This window comes from Octodon degus, unplaced genomic scaffold (assembly GCF_000260255.1).
Source record: "Octodon degus isolate 3935 unplaced genomic scaffold, OctDeg1.0 scaffold00026, whole genome shotgun sequence".
NCBI classification, from domain to species: Eukaryota; Metazoa; Chordata; class Mammalia; order Rodentia; family Octodontidae; genus Octodon; species Octodon degus.
Window position 1 is genome coordinate 2,339,690 of NW_004524602.1, and position 8,408 is coordinate 2,348,097.

The 8,408-nt window shown below is 54.3% G+C and overlaps 1 protein-coding gene across 1 annotated transcript in view; it reads right to left on the minus strand.

Annotated features, from left to right (window-relative positions):
• Positions 1-7,705, minus strand: part of Lingo1 (leucine rich repeat and Ig domain containing 1) — a 58,113-nt gene extending 50,408 nt beyond the window's left edge. The window contains exon 1 of the mRNA XM_023712697.1: positions 7,626-7,705. The gene's annotated coding sequence lies outside the window, so the exon portion shown is untranslated. The remainder of the gene's footprint in view (positions 1-7,625) is intronic.
• Between the last annotated feature and the right edge of the window lie 703 nt (positions 7,706-8,408).

The window sequence follows — 8,408 nt, forward strand, 5'->3', positions numbered from 1 at the left end:
GTCTTCATACTTTTCTACTGGATGGTTAAGACCAAGGTAAAGCAGGACCTATGCAACAAGAGTTGTAGCTTTTTGGTCTGAGAAGGTCAGCGAAATGTCCTCAGAATTTACAGTGAGATCCCGTACCTCAGATTGTAGAACCTTTGTCAGTGCAGCCATGTGGATGAGTATGTCACCGTGATTCTTGCCATGCAGCCTTTCTCCGCCATGGTGACTGGAGGCCACATGGTCCAAGTGGAGAACCTACAAGATGGCGGAGCTCCCAGCTCCCCTGGGTCTCTGAGTAGCTGTGGGCTGGAAGCTCCTCCCACTCCCAAGTGTCCATGGGATGTGTGTGAGCGGGGGATGGAGGAAAGATGACACTTAGTGCTGTATAAACTGTGTTTGGCTCAAGAGCATATTAGGATGACTTGCTAGGGTACAGAATTCACTACTTGGGTGCCTCAAGAGCTGAGATTTCCAAGGGGGTGGAACAGCATCACTCACCAGCAAGGTTTCCTTATCCCCAAGGAGAAGGCAGCCTGCCACAGAACAATCCCGCAGGGAAAAGGGAGGCATTTGCTGATGCAGGAGGGGTCTCTCTGTCACAGCTAGGGCCTTGACCACACTCCAGGCCTGGACTTGGCTTTAGAGGGACGGCGCATCCTCAGAGCCCTCGCCCAGACTCGGGTTTAGCCCTTCCTCCTCTGCCCTGTACACACAGCTGGGCCTTGCAGACCCACAGGACCAAATGCCAATGAGCTGCAAGCTTAACTGAAGGCTTTTATCTTGAACTTAGCACCATGTTACTTTGGCAATTATCACCTTAAAGCTGTGCACTCCTGGGGGGACAACACAGAAAACAAGAAGCAGAGGCCCCAACCGCCAATGACGACACAAGACACAAGCGGCAATCCAGGAACCCCCACCCCCGCCCTGTTTGTAGACACCCTGAGATGTCTCACTTTTCCCAAAAATCAAGACTTGGGGGGGGGGCCTGCCCCTTAGCTCAGCTCTTTAAGTCGCTGTTTCAACAAAGCTGTCAGGCTTAGGTTGCTGTATCATCCCCTCAACTCCAGGCAGCCAAACCTGCCCTGAAGGCACTCGGAGCAAAAAAGAAAAAAAAACCTTATAGGGGCTGGGGAGATGGCTCAGTGGAATAAGCGCTTCCCTGGCAAGTGCAAGGGCCTGAGTTCACTCCCCAGTTCCGCAAAAAAAAAATAAATAAATGAAGACTTGGCAGCCCTCCCTGAAAAGTGGGTACAGTTCAGCCTCGTTAGAAAGACTGCACCACTACAGCTTTTCGGGTCAAATCAGGAACTCCGTGGTGTGGGCGCGCTGGGTACTGATTATGCTGCTTGTCTGTGAACACCCAAAGGTTGTCTAGAGTTGAACTTGGGTCAGGGTGGCTATGAACTGTGGCAGGGCCCGGAACCTCACAGGCGCCCTGGGGTGCATGGACAGTGGAGCTTGGCTGGGAGCAGGGAGTGGCTGTTCAAAAGGGAAGACATCCTGGGACAAAAGCAGGATTGGTGGAGACTGAGGACCCTGAAGAAGAGTGCTTTAGAATAATTCCTTCTCAGAGGTACGCTGGAGTATGGTTGCTACCCAGGGAGAACTGAGTCAGACTCTGTCATCCTTTTGGTGAAGAACAAAAGGGCATGACAAATGGGTTACCAAAGACAAAGCCACACAAGGAAACCACAGTCACTCTCCATGGCCTCTGCCCCCACCCCACCCCCCACGAGGATTTATTCTCTTTGGGATTCATTTGGATAATGAGGAATTCACAAGGACTGTGAGAGGCCGGGGGAGTGTCTCACTGGAGCATGGGCTGGGACACTGCATGTCTCATAGCCATATTCTGCCGTGTTTCACAAGGGCTATGCCTCGGGTAATGAAGCTCTGAATAGTTCGGCCTGGTCAAGGATCCACTGGGCTGGGGTCTGCTCTGACTCCAGCTCTGAAAGGTGCCTGTGCTCCCTCTCTGACCCTGGGACTAAGCCTCCTGGTCCTCGGAGGCTGGGGCAATGGGGGACGGAAGCACAGACATGAGGAAAAGAGCTGACAGACCCACTCCAGGAAGCAGACCCTGACAGCAGTGTGACAGCAGTTCTGTGGAGTGACTGGGCTTTAATTCATTCTTTACCAAAGAGGACATGGGCACAGGCAGCTGGTGACAGAGGACAAAGGCTTAAAGGTGACAGAAGATCCTATGGGAAACTGAGGAAGAGCTGCTATAGGAAGGAAGGGACAGGTGAGGAGGCTAGAGGGGAAGGAGGAAGGGACAGCAGGGTAGATGTTGACGGGAAGGGCCAGCGTCCCTGCATGGCTGTGGTCACCACTGTCACCATTGTTACCATCAATGGTGCCCTATGGGACCCTGAGGGCTGCCCACAGACACAGGGTCAGGAAGGGGCCCACTGTCCCATCCTCTGCACAAGACCCAGAGGCACAGGAAGGAGAGACCTCTTGCTTCATTAAGAACAGGGATGTACACCCAACCCGGGCTCCAGAAATCATCCCTAAGAGTCTGGGGGACACAGGATTGTCACTTTAGGCCACTGGCAGAAACTCTCTAAACTGGCTAACAAACCCTTTTTCTGAGCCTGCAAGTTCCTAAGCATCAGGGTTCCGCTTCTTTGTCTGAAAGCCACACTTCGTATCATGGCAAAATACGAGACTGGAGAGTGTGCACATGTAGGAGGTGACTCTTAGGGTCCTACAGAGCACACAGGTCACAGAAAGCAGATGGCCTCCCTGTGAAGGCACAGCGCAGATGCACCCTCCCGGGCCTCTGAGGATGCACAGGTGTGAGATCATGTGTGCACATGCGTGATCATGTGTGTGCTCCCATGTGTGTCTCTGCTGAGGTACACTCTCATGGGCACTCGCATGCATTTCTTCCTAGTCCTGTTCCCAACTGAGAGTGGTGGCAGTGGGCGCATCAGCCATGTGGTCCTCAAACTGAATGCCCGGGGTCCCTCTGGAGTCCTTTCTCCCTCCCATCCCGGCAGCATACTCAGCCATTTCTAGAACATTTCTCCTCTTGATTCTCCCCAGCCCTAGATGGTCCCAGCTGTCCTGTCCTCTGTCACCACTCCTCTGGCACCCGCCACAGATGCCCTCTCCTCATCTCAGAGTAAACCCCATCCCCACGCCGCGGGAAACACTTCTGGGAAGTCTTTCTCAGCCAGACGTGAACCTCAGAGGCCCTGAGAAGTCTGACAATTTGGCTAAATAAAGATCTAACACTTCTGTGTGGTGAAAGATCCCATAAACAAAGTTAAAAAGACAAACGGTTGGCAAGGGAAAATACTTCCAATACAAGTAACACACCAAAATTTCAAAACTCTTCATATACTAAAGCCTCCTTTACATCAATAAGGAAAAGGCACCGAGGAAATTAGAGGGGGGAGAGGGTCTAACAGGCAGCTCACACAGGGCTGCGCACAGCCAAGAACTGCCCAGAGACCTCGCTGTACGGGAAGAGCAGAGTGAACTCGAACCACAGTGAAGGATTTTTCAATTTGGTAAAAATCAAAAGGATCAGCCATGCTCAGGGTGAAATAAATGCTCAGAAGCCAAGGGTGGGAGCCAAAGCAGCCCTGTCTTTAGGAAATGTAGCATGACAGAAGCTCAGAATTCACCAAGCAGGCACTGCCGATCCAGCGGCTCTCTGTCTGAAAATCCATACTGCAGAAGCGTCCCTACATGTCAGCAAGATGCATAGATACAGGTGTTCATGGGAGCATTATTCAAGAGAGTGAAAAATGAGAGGAAACCTACATATCCATCAACCCAGGACTCGTTACATAAATTACACTAAGCCCAAATAATGGAATATTACGCAGTGATTAAAAAGGATGGGGAGATCTGTGTCCCATGACGTTGACAGACGCTCACAACATTGTAAGGAAAAAAATGGAAGCTGCAGTGATATGCAAATGTGGTTCTGTTTCTTTTTTAAAAATTACATGCAATACATGTGTTTATAAAGGCACAGGAAGTTGTAGAAGGAGACACACTCGACCATCAGCTACAGTGCATAGCCACAGGGAGGTTTAAGGGTGTAAAGGGGACTTTCCAGGACACAGTTGAGAGGACAGGCTGCCAAGCAGCCTGCTGCCTCAGTGAGTGGCCCTGTCTTTCGAGTCATACCTATCTCCGGGTACCCAGCCCCTGCCAGCTATGAGACCTGCCCAGGAGCCCCACAGCAGCAGTGCACCCCAACCTGGATGTAGGGCAAGAGTGGGCACCCTCTCTCAGCCAGAGCTAAAGTCAGCTCAGGGCAGGTGAGGACAGGGAGTGAGACCAACCTTGGTTGTTTTTTGTTGTTTTTGTTGTTGTTGTTTTTGCGGAACCTGGGATTGAACTCAGGCCCTTGCGCTTGCCAGGCAAACAGATATTCTACTGAGCCATCTCCCCGGCTCTGAGACCAGCCTTGGAAGAAGCCAGCTGCCAAGACAGCTGAGGAAAAGCAGTGAGCAGGTGCCATGAAATCCCGGTTCTCTGGGAAGCTGAGGCAGGAGGATCGAAAGTTCAAGCCGGGCCTTAGCAACTTAGTCAGACCCTGTCTCAAAAGGGTGGCTCCCAGGGCAGGTATGTGTGAGAAGAGGGCAAGATGGGCCCTCAGGGTCACATGGGGGGGAGGGCAGCCCAGAAGGCGGGGCGGGGCTTGGGACGGCAGGACCGGCCCCTCGCGCACATTCCAACTCTCCCATTCCCACCCTGATGTTTACCAATGACCCCGCTTTTCAGGCTGCAAAGAGACTTGAACGGCAATGGGGGGCAAGGAGGGACAGACGTGTCTGGGGTCTTGGTGCTTCCCCAGGTGCCTGCTTGTCCCCCTCGAAGCCTTCCAACCCCAGGGAACTGCTCGAACGGCAACAGCACAGGTCTGTGTTTGAGCGCAAACTCAATGCCGTGTGACCTCTGCTCTACCTTATCACCATATGGAGGTAGAGCCCTGGACTGAGCGGGTCCCTGCCTGCCCAGGGCCACCTTTCCCACCCACTGGCTGAAGCTCTACCCTCCCCAGCCGGTCTAGGCCTCCATGCCTCATCCTTGCCCACCCACAGCTCACCTCAGAGGAAGCCCCGCCCCCACCCGGGTGCCACTCGAATGGCCCCGGCTCCTCCAGCCGGATCCTGCCAGGGCCAGGACTGTGAGAAGACCCTGGCTCTGAGCAGGTTCATGTCAGGATCCCACAGGCCCCAGGAAGCCCACCTCTCCTCCCTGGCCTTCCTAAGGCTCCTGACTGACTGGCACAGTGCCCTAAACTTGGAAAACCCTCTCACAGAGCCAGGTCCCCACAGGAGCCATTATCCCAGCCCCCTAGTTCCTCCTCCTCTCCCCTGGCCTGGCTTCAGCTCCTCTCTCCCACCCGCTCCCACACGGACACCAAATGCAGCTTCCTGGGCCACCCGTCCCCTGAGCCGCCCCCATCTCAGCTCTGATCACTTGTTTTTTGACACTCCCCCAGCAGGCCAGTGGGCAGGGACCGGACCTGATTCATCTCACCATCCCTGAGCAGGGCCTGGCACAGCAGTGCTGCCCACAGGCAGCAGATCTGCCTGGAGGATGATAAACAGGCTGGTCCCTCCTCCTCTCCCAGCACCTGCTTCAAAGTTAGCTTCTCTGTGACAATTCATGGCTCAGGGTAGGACCAGGGTCAAAGTTCAGGCGGCCCAGGATCAGGGCTCAGCGTGCAGCTGGGTCAGAGCTCAGTATAGGGCCAGGATCAAGGTTTAGTCTATCTTGATGAGGGTGGACTATGTGACTGGATTAGGGTTCTAGGTAGGACCAGGATCAAGGTTCAGCATGTCTAGGATCAGGCCTCAGTATGTAGCTGAGGTCAGAACCTTCTGCGAAACCTCAGCCCTCCCCACACCCTACTTACTGCTTGGAAAATAACATGTCCTCCCGTGGTGCCCAGTTGTCCTGTGTCCCTGCTCTGCCTGTCCCTGACCCCACTGCGTGGCCATGCTCCTTCCAGACAACTGTGTCCAGCCCCTGCCTGTGCACGGCAGCGGGGCTCCCAGGGGCTGTGATTCCTGTGTCTCCCCCTGGCCCTCAGAGACAGTGAGATACAATGCAACACCCTCCTGTCCCCAGGCCCAGGCCCACCTTGGGGATCCTCACTTGAAAACTGTGCTGACCCCATGGGTGACCCCAGGTGCCACTCTGTGTCCAACTCTCTGAGGCCTGGGCCTGGATCCTCAGCACCCAGCTCAGTAAGTCAGCCTGGGCCTGGACTCGCCAGACTCAGGAACGAGAGTGGAACAGAAGAGGCCCACGCTGGCATCTTCAGTGCGGCTTGCTTCTGCGCAAGGCCCAGGCAGCGTTGCCCCGGCCCACCGCGGCCAAGCCCCCGCTGTCTCCGCCAGCTCCTTGCCAGTGCAGGGTCAAGTTGGTTGCTGGCAAGACACATGGCTCTCATTTTAATTAATTAAAGAAAAATCTAATCACTGCATTAAACTTCTCATTACTCCACTTGAATACCCGTTAAGTAAATTTAATTACCAGAGGATTGGGTTTCCCAGCCTCTTTCATTAGCTCCTGATAAGACAGAGAGGGGAGGGGAGAGGGTGGGAAGAACAATGCTGCTCCCAGCGGTGGAGGGCAGGGCGGGGACTGTCCCTGGCCACCAAGGCCAGACCTCAGTGCCTCTTTGGGGCCAACGCAGCTCTGGCTTAGGCATGGCCTGCGCTCACTCATGCAGCCCCTGGAAGGCGAAGGCCCAGTGCGGTCTCTGCTGAAAGCTTCCTTCCTGGTCACTTTCGGTTTTCTATGCCCTGTTCCCTTCCAAAAGAATTTGAGGATGCTGAGACTATAAGCAGCACAAGGTAAAAAGTAAGAGAAGAAATAGGGACAAGGAAAGAGAGCGAGAGAGAGAGCGAGAGAGCGAGAGAGCGAGAGAGCGAGAGAGCGAGAGAGCGAGAGAGCGAGAGAGCGAGAGAGAGAGAGAGAGAGAGAGAGAGAGAGAAAGCCAGAGACCAAAGTATTGAACACTCATCAGGAATGGGCCCCAAATGATCAAAGCTTCCTGGCAGCCAAGGCAAAAAGAGAAGAAGACACTGTTACCAATGGAGTGTGTTGGGGGAAATGTGCCCTGGCCTCAGCCTTCTCATCTGGAAGGTGAGATTACAGACAATCCTGGCTGGACAGTTAGCAGGGCTCCTGGGAAATGGAGAACCTGAAGTGGACCTTGACAGACAGGGTAGGGGGTCGGGGAGATGGCTCAGTAGAATAAGCCCTTGTCTGGCAAGTGCAAGGGCCTGAGTTCAATCCCCGGTTCCACAAAAAAGATTAGTTGCTGCCACACAGCTTTTTATCAAATCCTCTCAAATGCCACCAAGAGTGAGGCCCTCACCAAGGCAGAGGCAAGAAGGAACAAAGACAGGAACCGGGCCCCGTTCCCATTGTTGGAACCGCTGGATCAAGCCCTACCTGAAGCCTACTCTACCATTATTTTAGAGAAACAGGAGGGGTTTTTTGTTTGTTTTATTTTGGGTTTGTTTTGTGCTGCTTTTAACCTAATCTGTGTCTCTGATAATGTTCAGAAAGATATCCTTTTTCATCTAGGAAGAAGGCTGAGGCTTCCCTGGGATCCCGGAAGTGGGGAGGACAGGGATGTCACCTACCGCAACTGCTGCTGTGCCCTGCTGAGTCCTGGAGCCGAGGAGTCTCTTGCGGCCAGGCCGGGGAGAGGAGCAGGATTGGGAACCAGTCAGGGGCTGGACAGGGTCAGCACCCTGGAGAGTCAGGAGGCAGGCTCTGCAGCCCCAGACTCAGAGCAGCTGGGACATGGCCACCAGGTCGCTGGAAAGAGGAAGAAGCCAAGAGTGAGCAAGAGGCTCCCACAGAAAAGGGACACAAGGCAGGTGGCTGCCATACCACGCTGAGTTTACCACATACCCTCCTGGCACTGGGTTTCCCACCCCAGCCCCTGATGCCTCGGAAGGTCCTGTCCTACAGAGAAGGGCGTTCAAGAGCTGGGCCACAGTGGCCCCCAAGAGGAAGGCAGCCACCTGCTTTGACCTCATGCCAGGTCTCCAGGCAACCCCCATCCAGGGAAGGATATGGGAACTTCCAACAGAGAGCATGTGGGTCACCCCATGAGCCACCCCTGCTGGGCTGCCCCTGTGGGCCCCATGCTCTTTCCAGCTCTCTCCCAGGCTACCTGGGAGCCTCTGGGATCGAAGCAGGGGTAGCAATTTCAGGTTTAAGACCCATCTAGACGTTCCGGCCTTTGGAGAGTCACCGAACTCTACAGCTCCAATTTGTCCTCTGAGCTCAGGGCCACCCAGTATCTTCTTGGTTCCATTAAAGGCACAATTCAGCCAGGCATGGTGGTTATGTGCCCACGATCTCAATACTGTGGGAGGCTGAGGCAGGCAGAATGCAAGTCTGAGCCCAGCCTGGCA